The sequence below is a fragment of the Podarcis erhardii genome (genome assembly GCF_964252035.2).
Source record: "Podarcis erhardii genome assembly, chromosome: Z".
Lineage (NCBI taxonomy): Eukaryota > Metazoa > Chordata > Lepidosauria > Squamata > Lacertidae > Podarcis > Podarcis erhardii.
Window position 1 is genome coordinate 6,964,461 of NC_138504.1, and position 17,950 is coordinate 6,982,410.

General features: G+C 43.3%; 2 long non-coding RNA genes across 2 annotated transcripts in view; one reads left to right on the top strand and one right to left on the bottom strand.

Annotated features, from left to right (window-relative positions):
- LOC309334118 overlaps positions 1 to 11,084 on the bottom strand; it is a 589,555-nt gene extending 578,471 nt beyond the window's left edge. The window contains exon 1 of the long non-coding RNA XR_014152893.1: positions 10,910 to 11,084. This is a non-coding gene — a long non-coding RNA (uncharacterized lncRNA). The remainder of the gene's footprint in view (positions 1 to 10,909) is intronic.
- Positions 8,485 to 15,977, top strand: LOC309334069. The gene is made up of 2 exons (XR_014152830.1): positions 8,485 to 9,381; positions 15,813 to 15,977. It is a non-coding gene; the product is annotated as an uncharacterized lncRNA (long non-coding RNA).
- The last annotated feature ends 1,973 nt before the right edge of the window (positions 15,978 to 17,950 follow it).

Below are 17,950 nucleotides of genomic sequence, written 5' to 3' on the forward strand. Positions count from 1 at the left end.
GTATGTGGGTTGTTGTTTTTTGTCCTCTTATCTAAATTTTTCTCCCATAAAAAGCATAGTCTGGCCCTAAATCTTGGGCTACAGATTTTGCATCAGATCTCCATGACTCAGAATGTCACTTGTCTTAGGAATAGGAGAGAAAATTGATTCAGTTCACATTTAAAATCAAACCTAATCCCCACTTTCTAAAACAATGTGTGGACTGAAACACAGCCATCCTTCAAAATCCATGTCTCTGAATTTTGCAGTGCCGTTCTCCTACTAACTAATGTGTACATAAATCATAGAATCGTAGAGTTGGAAGGGTCCCCAAGGGTCATCTAGTCCAACCCCATGAAATGTAGGAATCCTGCCCACAGCCATCGCTAGGTGGCTGTATATACTGGAGTGTGCATAAAGATGCATTTATTACTGAAATAGCACACACCCTATCATTTGTCCAGCTTGCACCCTTCTGGCCCTGCATGGACATAGTGAAACATAGGCAGCCCTATAGTTTCAGTGCCATATCCAAAGCTCAAGGCTTCCTTTTAATCAAAAAATGAAAAATGTCTGGGAGGTGGATAATAAGAAAGTGTTATAAAGAAAACATTGACAGATCCTTGATTATACAATTATAAACAACAGTGGGATGAAGCTAATGATTGTAGACAGATCGATGTAAACGAAAGACAAGGAGATGGAAATTATATGAATAAATGTTTCTCATATGTAGAAGTGGAAGTTGGCAGAAAGAGTAATGTTGTTGAATGAGCTCCCCATTCCCATCCCCCACACCCACTCAACACCCATAAGATATTCTATATACAGAGGGCAGTTTGATATGGAAGCTGAAGCATCTTTAAAAGTGAAACCAGATCAAAGAGCATATGCCAAAAAAGGAAGAAAAGGACATGAATTTTTCAAAGGTGACTCAAAGCCGTCTGAGCTAAACAAATTGGAAAAGATGGCATTCCAACTGGAGAAGGTGAAATGAAAGGCCAGTGAGTTTGTGAGCAAATGCCCAAAGTGGATGTTGATGATGTACTAGTGAAAAATGATCAGAAGAAGACCTAGTTTACATGTCAGCTTATTCAATCTGGTTGCTGACCTCCAACTCATCAAGAGAGAGGCTGCTACTATCAGGGAATTCCAGGCCACAGACATGGGAACAGGCTGATGGAGGAGGATGTGTTAGGGTAGATGGTTGCAGTTTGGGGAAATTAGGTAGGGCTGTTTGTGAAGGGTTTGCATAATAACACTGTGGAGATCTCTCATGAGAGAAAAAATCCTTTTGGCCTTGATATAGGGCTGCAGGTGACAGCTCAGGAACGGGAGTACAGCTCCATCATTCCTGACCAGTGGCCATGTTGGTTAGGACTGATGAGAGCTGGAGTTCAACAAAATCTGGAGGACTACAGATTCCTCATCACTGTATAGCCACTTCTGGAATCCTTTTGACCCTTTAATGCATGTAATATTCTCAAACCTCTTGCCCTGGTGAACAACCTGGCCACCAAGTGGGCTCCACAAAGTGGAAGAGGTGAATGTGTCAATGCTGAGCTATCCAGATGTTTCAGGGGCTAGCCAGGGATTTGACTAGTGCACCAGTCATATCAGCCAGAAAATCCCCCAGAACCATCTGGAAACACATTGGATCCATCAGCAGTGAAGTCCTGAACCACCCAGAGTCAGACACCTCAGCATGGATGTTGAAGTCCCCTACAACCAGACATCTGGGAGTCCTCAACACTGCCTCTGAGAGCAGCTCTATCCACCCAGGCAGGGAGATTGCTGAGCAGTGAGGCAGGCAGAATTCCTAATCTGTCCAGATTGGCCAATGCCAGGAGCAAAAACTTTAGATCTCCCCACAACTGGACAGAGATCCTGGGGAGAGAGATGGAATCTCTATAGTCTACAGCAGCCCCACCCCCTCCCTAACCTTCAAGTCTGCCTTGATGCTACACTGAGTACCCAGGTGGGTACAAGTGGGTGAGACTTGATGTCATGCTTCTGACCCATTCAAGTCTCAGTGATACAGACCAAGTTGGTCTCCTCTTCCATAATCAGATGATGGATGAGGGAAGTCTTACTCGGGAGCTGACCTGGCATTCAGCAACAGCAGCTGCAGACCCAAGGGTTGGCTGATAGGACAACCACAATTTCCCAAGGTTGGAGGAGGGGCTGGCACATGGCACAGTCACTAACTGCCCATGCCATGTGACCCTTAGCTGGCTGCAAGCCTCACATCATACCTCCCCTTGCCCAGAACTGCAATTGGGGCCAACCCTGTTCTCCCCAGCTCCTCTCAACACCAGGCACATCATGTCCCTTAATACCGTATTTTTCGCTCTATAAGATGCACCAGACCACAAGACGCACCTAGTTTTTGGAGGAGGAAAACAAGAAAAAAAAATATTCTGAATCTCAGAAGCCAGAACAGCAAGAGGGATCGCTGCGCAGTGAAAGCAGCGATCCCTCTTGCTGTTCTGGCTTCTGGGATAGCTGCGCAGCCTGCATTCGCTCCATAAGACGCACACACATTTCCCCTTACTTTTTAGGAGGGGAAAAGTGAGTCTTATAGAGCAAAAAATATGGTAGATATTTTAAAAACCACAAAAAAAATTATTTTTTTTTTAAAAAGAAGAAGTTTAAAAGCAGTTTAAAAGCTTTCAAACATTTTAAACAATCAGGGCAATAATAACAGAGCTCTCCCCACAAAACCACCCAACCCAAGAATCTTTTCAGCTGCCTCTGCTTTTGTAGCTAGTGTAAGTCTGGTTCCTGCCCTCCCAGGCCAGGTGGTAAATGCCTGCAAGGCAGGAGGCAGGTCTTCTGGGATTTGCAGCCAAGAGAGCCCCTGGCCTTTTCAGCAGCCTTAGTCAGTTGGGGCCCTGCCCTACCAGGCCAAGTGGAAATTTTCTATATCAACACTGGTTAAAGGTTGTACCCATGGACTGTGCCAGAGGCCAGGCAAGAAATGCTTGCCTTTCATCACCAGAACTTAATAGATCCTTGCTGTAGATTGTATGGCATATAAGAACAAAGGGTAAAGGGAGGTCATCTCATGGTTTTAACAAAACCCACAAACTTGAAGCAATTCTCCACGTTGTGTTTAAATTTTACTGTTTATGTTACACCTCTCCTTATTCTGTTGTAACATCCCTCCACCCCAAAGATACTAGCCTTATTAGTTTGTTGCAGGGGCAGAGGATGGGGGGGGGCCTTTAGCAAAGAGATTTGAGATTGTAGTCCACTAAACTGTGTTCAGTGTGTACACACTGAAATAAATTTGACATTAGTACATCAGCAGCCCTTATTTTCTTACCCTTTTCGTCTTTTTGTTGTCCTTATTTTCTCACTGTGTGTTTTAAAACTAATTCCACATCTATCTGCTGGTTGGGATGCCAGCCAAGGTGGCTTTTTGGTCAGACCCAGCGGGGTTCTTCTCATGGCCTTACATCACTTTATGGTTCATGGGTTTCTCATCCTTCCTTTTGCCCTCTTAGAAAATTTCACACATCTAATAGATTCTATTTCATTCATTTCCTATCTGGATGGGTCCAGCTTCTGACTTTAATTTTTAATTCTCAGTCTCAGCATACATTTCTTATGTTGTTCCTAGGGAACCAATTACAGGCTCCCTAACATCTTTTTTCCTGCTATTTTTTTATCATTATGAGTCAAAAATGGTTGAAATATAGATGGCTGAGGGACTCTAGCTTTGGACTGGTTACACAAATGTCAGAAATATTTGTATGTATGTGCTTAAATCCTGCCCTTCAGACAACATTCCACCATTTTTCTGGATGTTGTCTGCCTGTCTGACCTTCCAGTAACGCCTCCCCTTCCGCTTTATTTTTATAGCTATGGCATTCAATATCTGCTTCTTCAGTTCCTTAAACAGCCTGAGATAGAGATTATCAGCATCTGCTTTGAATATTATAAATGATGCACTTAAAAACCTTTTTTTCCTTTTTTTCTTTTTTGTTGAATGCAGATTTACCACCCCAAGTCTACATTTATGTGATGGAGGGGGTGGGGGGAGATCCTAGGCACCATATGTATAAAGCATTATTACACTACTTTAAATAGTCATTAGGGGGACATGGGTGGCGCTGTGGTTTAAACCACAGAGCCTAGGGATTGCCGATCAGAAGGTTGGTAATTTGAATCCTCACGACGGGGTGAGCTCCCATTGCTCAGTCCCTGCTCCTGCCCACCTAGCAGTTCAAAAGCACGTCAAAGTGCAAGTAGATAAATAGGTACAGCTCCAGCAGGAAGGTAAATGGTGTTTCTGTGTGCTGCTCTGGTTCACCAGAAGTGGCTTAGTCATGCTGAACACATGACCCAGAAGCTATCTGCGGACAAACGTCAGCTCCCTCAGCCTGTAAAGCGAGATGAGCACCTAGCGGTCAAGGGTCAAGATTCCCAAGGTGTCCTGCTCATGGTCATGTCGGGACAAGACAGTTGTTTATACATAGCCGTCTGCATGCAACAACATTACTAGACCATAAAAAAATAGTGTGTGGTCCTACATGAGACACCTAGCATGACCATTGGAGGCATGTAAATAACAACTGCACCAAAGCACTACCAGTATAATGAAGGATTGTCTGCACCATAAATAAAAGACTGAATCATTCTCTCTCTTTTTAAAAAAATGTATTTAATGATTTTCAGTTACAGGTGAATTAGATATAAAAAAGAGAGAAAAGAGAGAATAATATCAACAATAACAATAACAAAAAATTGGAGTAAAGAGCCATCACAAAAAGGGAAAAATAAAATAGATGGAATCCCAGTTGTTGTTCATTGGATGTACAGTAGTCAGAGGCAAGTGTTATTCCACTATGTTCCATGTAATGCTGGCATATGGGAGCCATGCTCATTAGTTTGTGCATATTCAACAAAATATACCGTTGCAAAAATAAAGTTTTTCACTTTCTTTCCAGTACAGTGCTCTCACTGTGAGGCTGCAAGTTTGTCTCTAAGTATAGAGCCCCATTGCCTTAATTATTATTATTATTATTATTATTATTATTATTATTATTATTATTATTTATTACTTATATCTTGCCCATCTGGCCGGGTTTCCCCAGCCACTCTGGGCAGCCATTAAAAACTTCCCTAGACAGGTCTGCCTTCAGATGTCTTCTAAATGTCAGGTGGTTGTTTATTTCTTTGACATCTGATGGGAGAGCGTTCCAGAGGGTGGGTGCCACTACCGAGAAGGCCTTCTGCTTGGTTCCCTGTCACTTTGCTTCTCGCAGTGAAGGAACCGCCAGGAGGCCCTCACCACTGGACCTCAGTGTCCGGGCAGAATGATGGGGGTGGATATGTTCCTTCAGGTATGCTAGCCCTTTTATTTATTTGTTATATTTCTTCCATGACAAAACTCAATATGGTGTGCTAGGTAGCTGTGTCTTGCGCTTTCAGTTGATGGGACTCCGAAACAGTTTCAGTAAATAACTGCAAAGTAGAACAGAGAGGGTTTATCCTCCTAGGAGCACATGCATACAGACAGTGCATTGGAACTGAGCAAAGGCATTTTAATAAATAAAGGTAATAGAAGTATTGACTTTGCATAGTGGAACCTGTTGGAATTATTTTGTTGCCCCATATCAATTTTTCCCTCTCAAACAAAGTTCCCTTACAACGACAAGCGCACACATTTCTCCTAGTTTGATTAGTGTTGCCTTCTGAAAGAAGCTCATAAAAATTGCAGTCATGGAAATTATCTGTTGCATCATACAGGTCATGCAATAATAAGGAACTTTCAAAAGCAGATGTCAAACCAACAAATAACAGAGGTTACAGAGAAGGATATTTTATACAACAAGTTGATTTTATACCACAACAAAGAAACAAGTATATAATCTGGAGCCCTGAAAGATTAAAACAAAAAACTGAAAATCATCGCCGTTAATGAAAGCAGTGCAAAGGCTTAATTGATCTGGCCCAGTCAGAATTACTACATTCAGTAGAAAAATCTTCCCCTTTGTTCCTGTATAAATAATAAGTAATTTAAAAACTAACAGTCTAGACATAGAAGGGTCAGTGCATAAATATGCTAACAGACCTGACAGAACAGAAAAATTGCATGGTTCAGGCCAAAGGTCCACTGTTTCCCATAATGACCAATCATATGCTTTCACGAAGTCCTCAGACAGGCTGTCAGTATGTTCTAGTCAGAAAGACTAGTTCTCACATGTATGCACACAGCTTAATTTCTCTGCCCTTGATAAATGGAAGTTAAATTGGAAACTATCTGTGTGAACTGAAAAAGCCTTGGAAAAGCATCAAGTTTGGCATGATATGAAATGTACAGAAGTTTCATCTATGCTATTATAGTCACTTTCATATGCATGGCATCACAGAATAATATAATTTTAGAGTTGAAAGGGACCTCAAGGGCCATCTAGTCCAACCCCTTTGAATGGAGGAGAACCTACTTGCTAATATACTCCTCAGGCGATGAACATGCATGTGTGGAAAAGCTCAGTGTTGTCTAACTAATACTTCCCATTGATTTCAACAGGATATATGTATGCAGTTGCCTAGCTCTTGATTTGGAAAAGATAAGACTTATAAATTCCTAGAAGATGGATCTTTATATTTTGAAACTCTGTTTTAGAACTAGTTCTCACACACATCTGTGTAAGTAAATTGTTACCCATGGTAATTTTAATCCATTTATATTTCTTCAGAAAATAATGGTTGAAGGAAGAGCTGAGTTATGGAGCTATAGGTTGAGAGTCAAGTAAGTCATACTCAGAGTTAGACCCACTGAAATAGATGAATTTACCTGTGTCTTCTCCGTGTATGACTAACATTGAATATAACATATATAAAGTGTAAGATGGAGCTATTTCTACTTCAGGGTACTGCAGGCATGTCCAAAGTCCGTTTCAGGGACCTAATCTGGCCAGCTGGTTGGTTTAATACGGCCCCTGTGGCAGTTTATTTCCTGGGGTAAAGTCCTACAAAAACCCCTCAACAGTCCTAAAAAAAGGTAACAACTTTGGTTGGCCCTTTGGTCGGCCCTCACGGCCCTTCACTTCATCAAATCTGGCCCTCTTTGAAAAAAGTTTGGACAGCACTGAAGAGTTAAAGTCAAAGAGTTCAAGAGAGGCAGAGAAGGGGGTGCTGGATGACAGGAGCTGCATTCTCTCCCGTGCGGCAGAGTGTGTGTGACTACTGGATCACATGCTCTGTGAGTTGACATTCCATTCTTTGGAAGCGTGGAAACAGAAGGAACTGTGTGCCACTTCCATCTTCTTTGTTCTTTGTTCTGTCCTGTTGTTGTTCTCTCTCCGAGGACCCCCCCCCCCATCCAAGCACCCCGGTCACCCGCCCCTGCCCATTGTTCCCTGCTCCTCTCCCTGCAAGGATTCAGGTAAGTGCAAAACGCCTTGGGGCACAGCAAGCTTGGGGGGGGGCTGGGGGGGAGGATGCAATGCCAGTGGGATGATGGAGGGGAAGACAGCAGGCAGGGAAGCTGCTGGGCAGGTGGGGGAGGGGAGAGACCCCCAATGAAGGGAGGTGGGTGTGCAGCTGAGCTCCCCCCCATTTCGAGTATTCCGAATAGCAATAGGGATGCTATAAACACATAAAGGTAAAAGGTAAAGGTACCCCTGCCCATATGGGCCAGTCTTGACAGACTCTAGGGTTGTGCGCTCATCTCACTCTATAGGCCGGGAGCCAGCGCTGTCCGCAGACACTTCCGGGTCACGTGGCCAGCGTGACAAGCTGCATCTGGTGAGCCAGCGCAGCACACGGAACGCCGTTTACCTTCCCGCTAGTAAGCAGTCCCTATTTATCTACTTGCACCCGAGGGTGCTTTCGAACTGCTAGGTTGGCAGGCGCTGGGACTGAGTGACGGGAGCACACCCCGCCGCGGGGATTCGAACCGCCGACCTTTCGATCAGCAAGTCCTAGGCGCTGAGGCTTTAACCCACAGCGCCACCTGCGTCCCACATGCAGAAATACAAAAGTTTCCTAACTTTCAGCTGAGTTTCCTGCATTCCAGGGGTTGGACAACCTATTGCTTAATAGGTTTAATTCCACTTCCCACATTAATCATAATACAAAACAAAACGATACAATATAATACAATCCAAATACCTTTATTGGCATTTCAAGTTAAGACATTTCAAAATGGCATCAGATGCAAAGTCTTTCTTCTTCCTGTTTCTGAGAGATTTTATTATTTTATTAGAGATTTTATTTTATTAGACACACTTGCAAGTGGGGTATTCCAAGATCAGGTACAACTTTATCAGGAAAAACACATCTTCTTAAGTCGCTTGTCCAGCCGCAAGTCCCTCCTTCCACGTCCACAAGAAGGGGCGTGCCAGTTTACAGAAGTATCGCATCCGCCTCATTAACATTTTGCCATTCCACTTCCCATATTAATCATAATACAATACAATACAATACAATACAATACAATACAATACAATACAATACAACACAATACAATACAAATACTTTTATTGACATTTCAAGTTAAGACATTTAAAAATAGCATCAGATGCAAAGTTTTTCTTCTTCCTGTTTCCTGTTTCCGAGAGATTTGAGTGGGGAAATCCTTTCGATTCCTCAATAATAAGAGGCAGTGGGGTGAGGGAGGCCAGGGTCACATCCACACCATTTAAAGCACTATGAAACCACTTTAAACATTCATGGCTTCTTCCCCCAAAGAATCTGGGAGCTATAGTTTGAAAAGGGTGCAGAGAGCTGTTAGGAGGCCCCCCTGCTCCCCTCCCAGAGTTCCCTGCCAAGAAGGGAACCCTACTCCTAACCCTAACCCTATTCCTTACGCTAACGCTAGCCCTAACTCTAATGCTAACCCTTAACGCTTAACTAGAACTACAATTCCCAGAGCTCCCTGGCAAGAAGGGAAGCCTAACCCTACCTCTGATGCTAACCCTAACTCTAACCCTTAACTAGAGCTACAATTCCCAGAGTTCCCTCACAAGGAGGGAACCCTTCCCCTACCCCTACCCCTACCCCCTAACACTACCTCTACCCTAACACTAACCCCCCCCAGCAACTCTTCGTCCCCTTAACCACCTATAGTTCCCAGAATCCCTGAGGGGAAGCCATTCCTGTTCAAAGCGTCTTCATAGCACTTCCAATGGTGCGCCTAATGTGGCCCTCATTTTCTTCTCTCTCCCCACTGCCCCATCACTTGCAGCGCAGCAGATGTCCACCTGCAGTCTCCCTTCAAAGCTCCTTCTCTCATGTCTGGCCTTGTCCATTGTTCACTGCCAGGATTTCACGTTCATTTCTCTGATGTAAATAGGGACGTCCTGCGGTTCTCTTCATGACTTTGAAGGCTGGACTTGGGGAAAACCTCACCGGCTCCAGACATCCCCGTAAGGCAAAGGCAACCAGGTGAGTGGGATGGCCCCATTCCGCAGCATCCCCCCCGACTCCTCCTCTTTTTGGCTGCCTGTTCACAAACAAGGCTTCCAAACCAGTTTGCACCCATCTCAGCCAGCGTAGCCTCGTGGCATCCACTAGCCTGAATGCAAACTCTTCCGCCAACCATCCACCAGCTGCAGCCTCGCCAGGTCCATTGCCAGACATCAACTAGCTTCAGAGCTGAATATCAGTCGCCTTCAAGTAGCGATCCCACCAGCAAGTAAACTTTGTGCTTGCCTTCTCCTTGCTCCACAGCATCCCAGCACCAGGCCATTGCCTCCTTCCGCTTGCCAGCTTGCGATCACAAGGCAGGAGACCACCAGGGATGAGTGCCAGTGAGCTGCCCATTTCTCTCCGGGGAGGGCAACTGCCGAGGCTTGTGCCTTGGTCCACATTTATACCCACTCAGCTGCCAAATGTTTTTGTGACATCCCAGTCAACCCACAGACAATGGCAGCAGCTGGGGAGGCATCACCCCCACCCCCTCAGTCCTCACAATGATGAGCACAGTTCAGCAGTCAAAACACATACAATATCCCCCCCTCCAAGTTGTGCCAATATCTGTGAATGCCACACCTGAAACCCAAGGGGGCAGAATGGGGACATTTTTCAGCCCCGGGGTTACATTTCCCTCCACACAACACTAGTCAAATGCACCAATGAACAGAGCAATGAATGCAAGCCTTATCTTTGCACATGAAGCTGCTCAAGAAATGACATTCACAGAGAAAGTTAGCATCTCGGGGGGAAAGCACTTTTAGATCAATCAATTAATCATTTATTGCATTTGACTAAAAGCCATTACAAATCCAGTTATAAAAGCACCAAACCCAATGACCCAAACTATAGCTCCCAGATTCTTTGGGGCAAGAAGCCAGGTGGATGCCTTGTGAACACAGCGAGGTGTCCAGTGGTGGCTACATACTACCTCCAGGTTCAAAGGTGGCATATTTCCGTATATCAGTTCTTGAAAATCACGAGAGCTGTTGTGGTCAGATTCTGCTTGCAGTTTTTGCACAGGCATTTGTGAGAACGAAATGCTGAAGTTGGGCCACTGGCCTGATCCAGGCATCTTTCTTATGTTACAAGGAAGTCTTCCAAGAAAGAGCCTAGCAGCACTGTTGCACCCATGTCTACTTGGAAGTAAGTCCTACTAAATTCAGTGGTGCTTCCTCCCATGTAGGTGGGATTGGAGCCTTTGCCATTTTGGGGGAGAGCTACTTCTGGTGCCAAGTAACTAAAAATAAGTATAAATGTCTAAAACAAAATCCTCGTGTCTGAAAATCAAGCTTTTGGCTGCTTAGGCTTCTGCCAATGAAACGGTCCTCTTCTCATCTCATTACAAAGGAAGCCTTTGTAGCATATGAAAGCTGGCTGGATCAGGCCAGCAGCCCAAGTTCAGCATCTCGTTCTCACAGACGCCTATGCAAAAACTACCCAGAATCTGCCCACAACAGCCCTCGGGATTCTCAGGAACCTATAGACAGAAATATGCCACCTTTGAACCTGGAGGTAGTATGTAGCCATCACTTGACACATCGCTGAGTTCACATGGCATCCACCTGGCTTCTTCCCCCAAAGAATCTGGGAGCTATAGTTTGGGTCATTGGGTTTGGTGCTTTGGTAACTGAATTTGTAATGGCTTTTAGTCAAATACAATAAATGATTGATGGATGGATGGATGGATGGATGGATGGATGGATGGATGGGAAAGTGCTTTTTTCCTGAGATACTAACTTTCTGCATGTCATTCCTTGAACAGCTTCCTATGCAAAGATAAGGCTTGCTTTCATTGCTCTGATCATTTGTACATTTGACTAGTGTTGTGTGGAGGGAAATGAAGCCCCTGGCTGAAAAATGTTCCCCTCCTGCCCTCCTGTGTTTAAAATTCTAGAATAAGTAACTGCCTCTTTCCCCTCAGCTGCTATGTCTGTTGGTGACATCACAAGAGACCATAGATAGACAGGGCTGGGGAAACTAGGCCTCAAGGGGGGCATTTATTAATAAAGAAAATCCTGGAGTATAGTCACAGAGATTGTTGGGACCCCAACTTCCATCAGCCCCACCCCTAATATCTATGGATGCAGGGAAAATAATAATAATAATAATAATAATAATAATAATAATAATAATAATAATAATAATAATGGCCATCTGATGGGAGAAATAATAAGCTTCAGCTTTGGAAGGCCTGGGGTATGTGATTTTGGGGTTGGACTAGATGACCCTCAGGTCCCTTTTATGATCTCCTCTCCAGTTCAATCTTCTAAACTCTGACTGAATAAGCATGATAGATCCCTGAGTTTCTGCCATTGACTTGTGATTCTTCCTGCAAAATGTTTTTTAAGCCCATTAAAGTTGAATGATCAGAGACCCTTTCCTTCCATTGAAGCAAAGGGCAGCTTATTTCCTGGGGTGAAATCCTAAACTTGGTTGGCCGTTTGGTTGGCCCTCGCGGCCCTTCACTTCATCAAATCTGGCCCTCTTTGAAAAAAAAGTTTGGACACCACTTGAGTAGTTCCTCAGTGCTCACCGATAAATATTGCTTGAAGGAGGTACTACAAGCTATTATCTGTTGTGTCCAGTCAACTCAATAGTCTATTGATAAATAAATCCCCATAATTTGGTATAACCCTAGTGACTATACTCCAGGAATTTCTGTAATATCAAAAGTTGCACTTTGGACCAAAGGTGGGGAACATCACCAGGCATCTCTGTCTGGTCATGGGAACTGTTCCCATGCCAAACACTTCACTGACCTGCCTTATAATCTGAATCTTTCTTGACTCAAAATGTGCACTTGAGCTCAGGCCAGGCTTCTTGCTTGTATGGATGGAGGGTAGAGAGATAAATATGTATGTATGTATGTATGCAGAAACTTGCTTATGGTACAAAGGTTGTTGTGTTGGTGATTGTTGTTGTCATCGTCATCAACATCATCATTTTGTTTATTTTGCTTATGAATCACTTCCCTGAGGTAGTTCTCTTGCATCTGTTGCTCTACCTCCCTGACCACTATTGTCATGTGGTACCTGGAAGGTTGTCCAGAACAGAACGTGCTCCTTGGGGTGAACAAGGTTCCCTACTATTATACTCCGTTTCTGCCAACCAAACTACTTTTCCTGCTGTTGACAGGAAATGCACCCCACAAAAAAGGGAAGAGGCTACGCTCTATTACAATACTAGCAATAATTATATAAAGTTCTTGCAAGCACACTTACATGAAGTAATTCAGCTTGTCATTGATATATCTCTTAACAGGACAGCAAAGCAAAACTTGGAGCAAACAGATATTAATGAAGCACTGAATCCATTTTAAATTAATTTACACATTAATGCACTGCTAAATATAAAACAATTCATCAAAGCCTGAAATAACTCCAATTTAAGAACAAATTTTTAAAAAACAAACCCAACACTACTGACATATGCATGAGATTTGCCAATATGGTAACTGCAGGGTTAATCCAGTGGAATTTATCATAAATTTGCTTGATAAAATTTTCTTTTCATGAATGCTGATTAAAATGGGATTATGCCATGCAAGATAAAATTTATTGCTAGTATAATAAAAGTCTAAAAATGGCATGACAAGAAAGCCACGTCCTGAAGTGCACAATAGAGCTATTTCAAAATACAATGGCACATTTCATTTTATGACATGTATATCCTGCCTTTCCTCCAAGGAGTTCAAGGTGTGGGTGCCCCCTTTCCATTTCATCCTCCTAAGAATAATTGTGTGGGTGAGGGCAGGCTGAGAGGTGTGACTGACCCTGTGGGATTCATGACTGAGTAGGGATGGAGGAGAAATTCAATTCACATTCAATGGTGCCTTTTGTGAATTTTTCACTGTCTGAAACAATCTGATTATGGAAATGCAGCGAACCTTCAAAATCCAGACTAACACAACTTTTGCAATGCAGTTCTCCAACATATACATATATACAGACATACAGACATACATACATATATATATATATATATATATATATATGCATAAATTGGGGTGGAAGTGAGTACAAAAATTAACATATTCATGAAATTAACATATAAAAATGCATCATATTAAGAATAATTGCTTTAAAAATTGTTCATTAATTAATACTGTATACAAAACATGTGCTTATCAGTAGAAATTTGCAACAAAATGCTAATGAATTTTCATTTTTAAAAATACAACTTGCTGCAGAAATCTGGAGAACTGAGTTTTTGACTGTAAAATCCTTAACTGAAATTGATGGATCTTTCAATTTCTATGACTGAGTGAGGATTTGAACTCAGGTCTCTAGAGATAACAGTGAGGGGGTTTTTTAGTTGTTGATTCTTAGGGATGGACAAGTCAATCAATTCCATATTTTCTCAGTTCTCTTTTTTGCAACCTTAAGTTTGATGTCTCAAATTTTCATGTATATTTGCAAAATAAAATAAAATAAAAGTCCACATGAAAATGCACAAACAATTGTTTCTGGGAGGATGAAACGGAGAGTGGGCATACACACCACAAACTCTTTGGGGAAAAGGAAAGATATGCATGTTGTAAAATGAAATGTAGAGTTATATTTTTTAAAGAGCAGTATTGTACACTTCAGAACTCAGATTTCTTGCCAAGCTGTTCTTAGAGTTTTATTATATGAGCCATGAAATTCCATTGGCATTTCTCCAAATATGCACATTCGGCATGTAACTTTGGCAGAGAGAAGGGTTGTGGTTCTGTGGTGGAGCATCTGCTCTGTTTGCAGAAGGTAGTCAGGTTCATGCCCTGCCTTCTTCAGTTAGGGCTGGGGAAAACCCATGTCTGAACATCTAGAGAGCTGCTGCTATTTAGGTAAACAATACTGAGCTAGAGGGACCAGTGGCCTGATCTGTAAATAGCTGCTTCCTGTTATATATCCTCAGGGCTGGTGCTATCAGACAGCCACTTTGGGTGCAGACCTCAGAGGGGTACAATGCTGACTTTCGAGGGACACTGTTTTATACAGATTAGTTTTTGTTATAAATTTCTGGTAATATTTTACTTTTATATTTTAAAGAATTTTTGAAGGAATTCATACATTAGAAATTCTTTCAATGTCTAGAGTGGTACCTTGGGTTACATACGCTTCAGGTTACAGACTCCGCTAACTCAGAAATAGTACCTCGGATTATAAACTTTGCTTCAGGATGAGAACAGAAATTGTGCTCCGGTGGCGCGGTGGCAGCAGGAGGCCCCATTAGCTAAAGTGGTGCTTCAGGTTAAGAACAGTTTCAGGTTAAGAACGGACCTCCGGAACGAATTAAGTTCTGAAGCCAAGGTACTACTGAATATGAAATATATCATAGAACTGATTGGAGGTTATGTAATATCTATCTATCTACATCATGGGTAGTCAACCTTTCTTTACCTACCACCCAGTAATGCATCTTTCTTGATGGTAAAATTTCCTCACCACCCACCAGTGCTCAATGGAAGGAGGATTCAGCTTGTGCCTTGGAACCCCACACCGCCCACCTAGAATCCTGAAACGCCCACTAGCGGGCAGTAGGAACCAGGTTGACAACCCCTGGTCTACATACACAAAAAGTGAAAATGCACTTAATTTAAAATCTTACAACGGCATCTTAATCTTATTTAGAAAAAGTTTTCTAGTGAGCTATGGCTAATCAAAAAAGGACCATCTGGAGCTCACTGTTGCAAACGAAAGGCAGAAAAAGCTAAGGAGCAGGCAAAGCAAGAGGTTTTCTTCCTGAAATAGCTTTGTACACAGAAGAAGAAGAATATGATTATGCTCTTGTTGAAACTAGCACTGAGGGAGTTGGATGTCGCACTCCTACTACAAATGGTATAAACTTGAAGACCAAAGTTTTGCAAATTGGCGATATTTCTGGAAAGCTCACACAGGAAAAAGAATATGACAAGAAAAGTGAAAGTACTCTAAAGTCTGAAAAAGAACACAGTAGTGTGCCTGACTTGAATTACAGTGACCCTGCTTACTGCCCTAACTTGTGCTATTATAATTTGTGACAGCTTGTCCACAGCAGGTTGCATTTCCCATAGATTCAAAAAACATTAAATGTTTTCCTATATACTGCAAGAGGAGACTAGCAAATGATAACATGAGCACAAAGAAGGCTGCAGAAGAGGAGTGGTTGGATGCTTTGGAATTGGGGGCATGTTAAAATGGAACTGAGTGGTTGCGATTGGGGGTGGGGGAGATCCAGGAGGTTAACATGGGTGTCTGTGTGCAAAGGGAGAGGTTAAGTTCCTCCATCCTGTGTTATATTCCAGCAGTTATTTCTTATACATATACAAGCTTATATTTGCAGCTGTAAGTGCTAGAACGTTACTTGGGTTTGTTTTATTTTAAATGGAAAAACTCCCAGAACCAAGTTTCTCAGAATTCATTCTCACTGCACTTTTTCAGTGATCACATGGAATCAAGGAACACACAGAGACCTGTTCAATCCAGACCAGATTCTCCTCTGAAGCTTTAGGAGAATGCTATTACCAGCATTTCAATAATGAAATTTGCCATAATGCATACTCCCTACCATTTTCACAATCAGTATAAAGAATATTTTCATGGGAATGTGTGCATAGTGTGGTGCTTTGTGGTACATTTGTTGTGGAGCTGGGATACAGTTGGGGGAAGAGGGGGTTATTGCAAGCAGCTGCAAAAGGGGAAGTGGCAGGGGGGAGGGTGGTCGGGGGAGGGGTTTCTTATCTCGGTTTCTCACCCCAGGAGCATATGGTGAACAGGACTTTGCTAGGGAGAGGGGTGCTAGGGCAGAGATAAGGTGTTGGGAGAGCCCTTGATCTTGGTGTGGAAAGTTAAATTCGCAGCTGTCTGGCTGGAAGTGGGAGGGGGAAGGCTGCTTAGTTTGGAGATCGGGCTTTACAGCGAGTGGGGAAGGGGGAGGGGGGACTAGAGAGCCACTTTGCTGCAAGCTGGGGAGGGAGAGGAGATTGTTCATAAGAGGATTCACTTGGGCTGAAAAGGTTCCCCACCTCTGCCTTAGAAAAATAGTGAAGATGATCTCCAAAAGAATATATTGATAAATAAAAATCCCAATGGGCACAGCAGGGTGGGCAACCAGCACAAGCAGCAGAGGAGCCCAGCGCAACAAAAACAGCCCAAGGCATTGTGTTGGCGACTGAGCGAAGCTGGTGCCTTTTGGTGTAAGCAAAGTGCGCTGGACAGGCCTCTCCACAGCCCTACGCCAATCCCAGGCATGCAGGAGGGCGGAGCTGGCCGACCACCTCAGCGCCTGGCTGGCTAGCTCACCCCCAAAGTCATGCGCAGAGAGCCAGTGTGGTGTAGTGGTTAAGAGTGGTAGTCTCGTAATCTGGGGAACCGGGTTCACTTCCCCGCTCCTCCACCTGCAGCTACTGGGTGACCTTGGGCCAGTCACACTTCTCTAAAGTCTCTCAGCCCCACTCACCTCACAGAGTGTTTGTTGTGGGGGAGGAAGGGAATGGAGAATGTTAGCCACTTTGAGACTCCTGAAGGGGAGTGAAAGGCGGGATATCAAATCCAAACTCTTCTTCTTCTTCTTCTTCTTCTTCTTCCCTCAGCAGAAGAGCCCGTCGCAGCGCTCTGACTGACGGGTGGGCTCTTCCCCGGACCCCAATTCTCAGGCCCCAGACTCTTGGCCTGGGGGCCCTGAGAGCCCAGCGCCTGGGGGCCCCGCACTCCTCCCGCCTATGGTCAAGACGGCCCTGCTGACCACTTAGAAAACTATCAGACATGGAGAGAACTTGAATTGTGCTTATCTGAAGGAAAACCAATTGGTGATATTATCCAGCAGAAAAGTAGGCATGTATAACAACATTGGCTAGAAATCTTGGAACACTTGATTACTTTGGTCAGAGTTCTTGGCATGCAAAACTTGGCATTCCATAGTACAACTAAAAAGCTGTACAGTGCTAGCAATGGATTTTTTTTATTTTACATTTGTAGAATATCTAGCGCTTTTCAATCCTATCATGAATGAACAATTGTGCAGAATTAAATATCAAGAAACAATGGTTCATTACCTATGGAAAGTTACCCAAAATGAGCTTTTGCAGTTTCCAGCAGGTACTGTAAAGCAGAATATTTTAGGACATGCAAACTCAACCAAATGCTACTCAGTTATTCAGGACTGCACATTGAACAAATGACCATGATGGTACGTTATGTCGATGCAATCAAACCATCACACAATGAGAAGTCTGAAACTGAGGTTCCAATAAGAGAACATTAATTGGGATTTGTTGCACTAAAGGAGACTATAGATGCTTTTATGTGAGAAACTCTTCTTGGGCAGGTTGAGCAAATGGGATTACCAATTGAGAATCTCCCTGGTCAAGGTTATGATAATGGGAGTAACATGAAAGGCAAGAAAATGCTTCAGGAGACAGGAAGGAACAGAGGCCAAGTGGGAAGCAGACGATGCGTATGCATGGCAGCTTCTTCCTTTTTGCAGTTTCTCTTTCTTCTTGCTCATACCTGCCCCTCTTTGTTGCCTATGGTTTCAAGCCAACTTTAATGAAACCCAGATTCCTCTGAATAAACCTAAT